Consider the following 6,116-nt stretch of genomic DNA (forward strand, 5'->3'; position numbering starts at 1 on the left):
CGGGCGATTGCTGTGCTTGCCAGGGCAAGCACGCATTAGGAAGAGGCAGCGTGCAAGGGATGCATTTTAATGCTAGAAGGCAAGCAGCAAGCGGCACACGCAGAATGAACAAAGGAACGTTCTTGCAAATCTTCCAATAGCGTGTACAAGACGCGATGCACATAGGAAAAGGAGCAATAAACACGCGTGGGAAGGAAGAGTGAAAAGCAAGGAGGGGCCGGGATTGCAGAACATTGAGAGGGAGAGGTAAAGGATGCCGGGGTGTGCCCTTCCCAGGCTCAGTAGCGTATCTCATGCAATATTCAGAACAGAGAACTGGTTGGATGCTTCATGGGTAGAAAATGTACGAGCCAAAACAAATAAATGCAAAATTTTATAAAATTTTACCTTGTACATTTGTAACTGCAGCCATTTCATTTTAATGCCCTCTTTCCAGTTTTGCGAGTCATGGTAGCTCCTTCTCGCAGCCAACTGTACCATTTTACATGTGAAGTCACAGATTTGATGCTGAGATGGCTACTGTGTTCAACCTGCCAATTCAACAAATCTTCTCCATTGCCTTTTCTTACCTTTTTATCCCTGCCTCCAATCCTACCTCTTTCTCTTCCCATATCTTCTTTCACCCTCTCAATTTTCCTTATAATGCTTTTTAATCTTACTCGGTGCTCGCAGTTTCGGTGGGAGAGAAATAAAATAATTTTATGCCAATAGCAGGAAAAGGACTGGAAACACCCCAAAGGTATTGGATTCAAACCTTACATGGCCACACCTTGTGCCATCATATATATCTTTCAACACCAACAACAGAAGTACCACTTTGATGAAGCAGACAGGGAAGCCAGCTGTATATGAACAAACAGCCTGAGAATTAAAGCTTAATGTGTGTTAAGGAAAAAGCAAGAATGAAGAATGGGAGGAAAAGAGGGAAAGAAAAATAAGGAGAAGAAAGAGGGTACAACAATAAAAATGGGACAAGGAAAGAGGAAAAGAGGGGGGGGGGTGTTTGCTTGGGAAAGTTTTTAAAAGGAGGGCAAGGGCAAAGTGAGGGATGGAGTCACAAAGTGAGAAGAATGGTGAAAATGGAGGAAGTAAGATGGCAAAGTAAAGTATATGGGCAGTGAAAGAGGGGGCAGAGTGAAGGAAAGGGATAAGAATGGTAAATGTGGTTGAGGGTAGAGACGGCAGGGTGCGGTGTGGAGTGGTGTGGAGTTGGGGGGTGAGCAAAAAAAAAAAGCAGAGTGGGAGAGTCGGAGGAAAAATGGAAGGGGTGATATAAAATGAATTAAATATGATGAAGGAAGGAGGTCCAGAGGAGTGGCTGCAAATAGGAGGAAGGGATGGGGTTAAGAAGGCAAAGTAGCTGAATGAATATTAAGATCATGAAATGGGAGGGCATAAGGAGGTGGAGATTGTGGATGGAAATAGGAGAGGGAAGAAGAGAGGAATATGATGTGGTGGAGAGCTTAAGGCGATGGAGTGGACTGAAAAAAAATATATATATATAAAAATATATATATATATATATATATATATATAAAATATATAAATATATATATATATAAAAATATATATAATATATATATATATATATATATATATATATATATATATATATATATATATATATATATATAAACAGGCTATATAATACAAGGACATTGGGAATGTAAAGAGAGAAGGAAATAGAAGGAGGGGAAAGGAGGGATGCAAGGGAGGGAAGCAGAGGGGATGTAAGTGGTGAGGAGAAGAAATGCATCAATGGGGTGAGTAATAAGAGGGGGAGAGTAGGATATCAAAAGAGAAGCAGATATCATAGGAGGGGGGGGGGATAGAAAAGTATGAGAATGTTAGGACAGGAATGGAAATCTGAAGCATGAAAAGGAATGGCAAAGTAAGGTGGTATACAAATGTAAAGGGACTGGAGAGTGTATATATAAGGAGTGTGAGAGCAAATTATATAAGGAAGGGAGTGAAGAAATCTGGGAAAAGGAAATGAAAGGAAAGGGGAAGAAAATGTAAGTCACAGGAACATTAAATGCAAGTAACTGGAGGGAAAATCTAAGGGGCTGGAGAGGAAATTAAAAAGAAGATAAGAGGTTATTTAATGTAAAAAGAGAAGGAATCTTCAGAAGAAAGGAAGAAATCCAAAAGTGGGAAAGGAAAGCTGAAGAAGTAGAAGAGGCCTGAAAGGAGAATTGAGTTTCTGCAGTGAGAATGGGGAGGCCAAATTATATTGGGGAGGGAAAGATGAAGAAGAAGAATTAAAATAACAGGGTTTGGGGGGGAGGGGAGGTGGACTATTGGGTGATTGTGTGGAAGTTGTGAAAAAGTGAGAAGGAAAAAGAGGTGTGAAAAAGGCAAAGACAAACTAAAGGAAGAACCTTCAGAAGAAGATGGAACGGAGGGGTTCGGGAGTGGGTGAACAAAACCAATGGCAAAGAGTGCAGAAAGATGGAAGTTAGGAGAAAAATGAAGATGAAAGACCAAGAGGGTAGAAAAAACAAGTTGAGGCAAAAAGCTAAATATGAGAGTTAAAGAAGAAAAGCAAAGGACAGGAAAAAAGGATATACAGAGGAATTGTGAAAACTGCAGAAAATACAGGGGAGGAAAAAAAATAGTGCAAGGGGGAGATGAGGGATGGGAAAGAGAACCAATGAGAAAGGAGGAAAGAAAAACTAGAAAGAGCAATAGCAATCAGAGATTGCAGGCCCTCATCAGAACTTTTGTGTGGTGTAAAGAATTGGATTGAAACAAATTCAATTCAGATCAAATGGGTTCAGTCCTGTATTGGAGTAATCAGAGGGAACCCGAGCAAGCAAACAACAAAGATGGAGTCATCAGGAGGAACCTGGATGGGATTCCATTTCAGCTGCTGCTCCTCTGCCCTCAAACCCATCCAAGGTACAGCCAAGTGAGCCTTATTCAGAAAAAAAAAAAAAAATCAAAAACAACCCAGATCAATAAATTAAATAATTCTGGCTGCCAGACCGTGTGTCCGATCAAGTTGAAAATTAAAACCTGTATTCCCCATCACCACGAGATCATAAATGTGAAATTTCATATCGATTGATTAAAGCAATTAAGCGGTTCTAAAGAAAACATTATTTCATATTTTTTTTAGATCCTCGTGGAGGATCTCCAAGTCTTACTCATGTTGTTGTTCTTGTGGACTTTTTTGTTTCACAGCCTACAGTTTTCATTGAAACTTCCTGAAACTTGGCGTATATATGTAAAAATACCCTGCACAGACAGTAACCATCTCCGATTTTGAAAATTCCTCCTAGAAAAAAAAGTTATGACGTCAAAATATTTCCGTGAATGGAAATCGCCTAAAAAAATTATCTCCGAAACTAGGCAAGCTTTTTGAATTCTGTTTGCGGGAATCGAACAGGGCATTAGCAGAGATGAATTACTGCACATAAGATACATCACTATGACGTCATATTAATTTTTATGGCGTCATTCCTATTTTTGACTATTGTTTTTTGTTTCATTTGTTTCACAGCCTATAGTTTTCATCGAATCTTCCTGAAACTTGGCATATATATGTAAAAATACCCTGCGCAGACAGTAACTATCTCCGATTTTGAAAATTCCTCCTCGGAGAAAAGTTATTACGTCAAAATATCTCCGCAAATGGAAATCGCCTAAAAAATAATCCCAAACTCGGCAAGCTTTTTGAATTCTGTTTGCGGGAATCAAAAAGGGCATTAGCAGAGATGAATTACCGCACATATGATACATCACTATGATGTCATATCAATTTTTATGACGTCATTCCTATTTTTTGTTTCACAAGACAGAGATTTCATCGGATCATCGTGAAACTTGCCATGTATATGCAGAAAGCCCACGTGCAGGCAGTAACCATCTCCGATTTTGGAAATTCTTCCGAGAAAAAAGTTAACGTCATAATATCGCCACTAATGGAAATCGCCTATACCATGATCTCCAAAACTAGTTTGTTTCACAGCCTACAGTTTTCATCGAAACTTCCTGAAACTTGGCATATATATGTAAAAATACCCTGCACAGACAGTAACCATCTCCGATTTTGAAAATTCCTCCTAGAAAAAAAGTTATGATGTCAAAATATCTCCGCTAATGGAAATCGCCTAAAAAATTCTCTCCGAAACTAGGCAAGCTTTTTGAATTCTGTTTGTGGGAATCGAACAGGGCATTAGCAGAGATGAATTACCGCACATATGATACATCACTATGACGTCATATCAATTTTTATGACGTCATGCCTATTTTTTGACATATTTTGTTTCACAACCCAGAGTTTTCATCGGATATTCGTGAAACTTACCATGTATATGCAGAAAGCCCACGCGCAGGCAGTAACTATCTCCGATTTTGGAAATTCTTCCTAGAAAAAAAGTTGATGGCATAAAATCGCTGCTAATGGAAATCGCCTATACCATTATCTCCAAAACTAGGCAAGCTGTTTGAATTTTGTTTGCGGGAATAAAGCCGGGCATTAGCACAGATAATTTATCGCAAACCTGATACATCACAATGACGTCATCATTAAGAGGACGAGGATTCGGCTCATTCGAGCTTGTTCAATCCAATCTGGCTGCCAAACCATGCAACCTATCAATTATTCCTGAACAAACTTGTACACCCAAGGCTTGGGGAACATTTGTGTGAAATTTCCCCTCGATCTGTCCAGTCGTTCTGGAGAAGATTTTTTATAGGTTTTAGGGTAAATCCAATATGGCTGCCAAACCATCTGACCTATGATGTCATATGTATGAACCTTTTGTTCCTCATGTATAGATGGTCATACATGTAAAGTTTCGCCTCGATCTGTTCAGCCACTTCAGAGATTTTGGAAGGTAAAAAAAAAACAAAAAAAAAACAATATGGCTGCCAAATCGCATGACTGATGATGTCATCCTAGTGTTCTACATATGTATGCATTTACGACGTCATTACGAAGGTACCTATGACCTCAAAAAAAAAAATCACACTCATTCCCCATGAGAAGTACTTGCTATGTGCCAAGTTTAAATGGTTTCCTTGGTGCGGTTTCAGAGATAGAGGTACAAAGTTTTTCCGTTCTTCCAATATGGCTGCTAACACGTGACCTATGACCTCATAATGATTAAAACTTTCTATATGAGTAGTTGCAGCAATGGTGAAAATTTGGCCTCAATCCAACAAACGTTTGCGGACAAAAACACGAAAGTTCTGTGCGGACAAACAGACGGACTCAAATACAATCCCCTCTCCTTCTGCGAGGGTAATTAAGGAATAAGGTGTCAAAAAGAAGATGCAAAGAGTAAAATTAAGGGGAAAATGAGTGGGATGTGCATCGATTAGACATTAGAGGAAATGGGGTGGAACATCAAGGAGTGAGGAAAACAAGAAAAGAACGGTCGGGACAGAACACAGGCTACCCCAGCAAAGGGATATTCAAGATATGGTTATTGTATCTTAAAAGGTGGTCATTATTAAAGGATTCAAATGAGAAAAGGAAAATAAAGAAAGAAACATGGTTGGGGGTGGGGAAGGGGAAAGGGGATTGTACATAATAATGTAGTGTGAGATGGCATTGAGTAAAGATGGTCGATATGAATAAATAGCAAGTAATAGCAAACCCTGAGGCTTATCCACCCCACACTATCAACCAATCTAAACGATTTGGCCCTCTCGCTTACCTTTCCCGATTCTTCCAACCCCCCACCCCTTTCCCTTTCTCTCTTCTCCCTCAATGCCAAGATGACGAGATATGAGCATTGGGGGGGGGGGGTACATAAATAACAACTGGGGTAATAAGAAATATGCATGGAAAGGAGGTGTGGGTCATGGGGCAACAAGAAAATATTTATAACGGGATGGAGATTGCAGTCAAATTTGTAGTGAAAGCTGGGATGGGGAAAGTGCAAGTTGGTGGAGGAATGTGAACAAGGATACATTGCAAAAAACAAAAATTGTATTATGAAGATAAAATAAATTCACAATGGCAGAATGAGGTTAAAAATGAGAGGTATATACTGTACATATATATATAGATATATATATATATATATATATATATATATATATATATATATATATATATACACACATATACATATACACATATAAATACATATACGAAAAGG

General features: G+C 38.9%; 1 protein-coding gene across 6 annotated transcripts in view; it reads right to left on the reverse strand.

Annotated features, from left to right (window-relative positions):
• Positions 1-6,116, reverse strand: part of LOC147019074 (protein kinase C iota type-like) — a 186,643-nt gene that overhangs the window by 111,814 nt on the left and 68,713 nt on the right. The window lies entirely within an intron of this gene.

This window comes from Eptatretus burgeri, chromosome 10 (assembly GCF_056783735.1).
Source record: "Eptatretus burgeri isolate ZD-2024b chromosome 10, Ebu_testis_v1, whole genome shotgun sequence".
In the NCBI taxonomy this organism is placed as follows: Eukaryota; Metazoa; Chordata; class Myxini; order Myxiniformes; family Myxinidae; genus Eptatretus; species Eptatretus burgeri.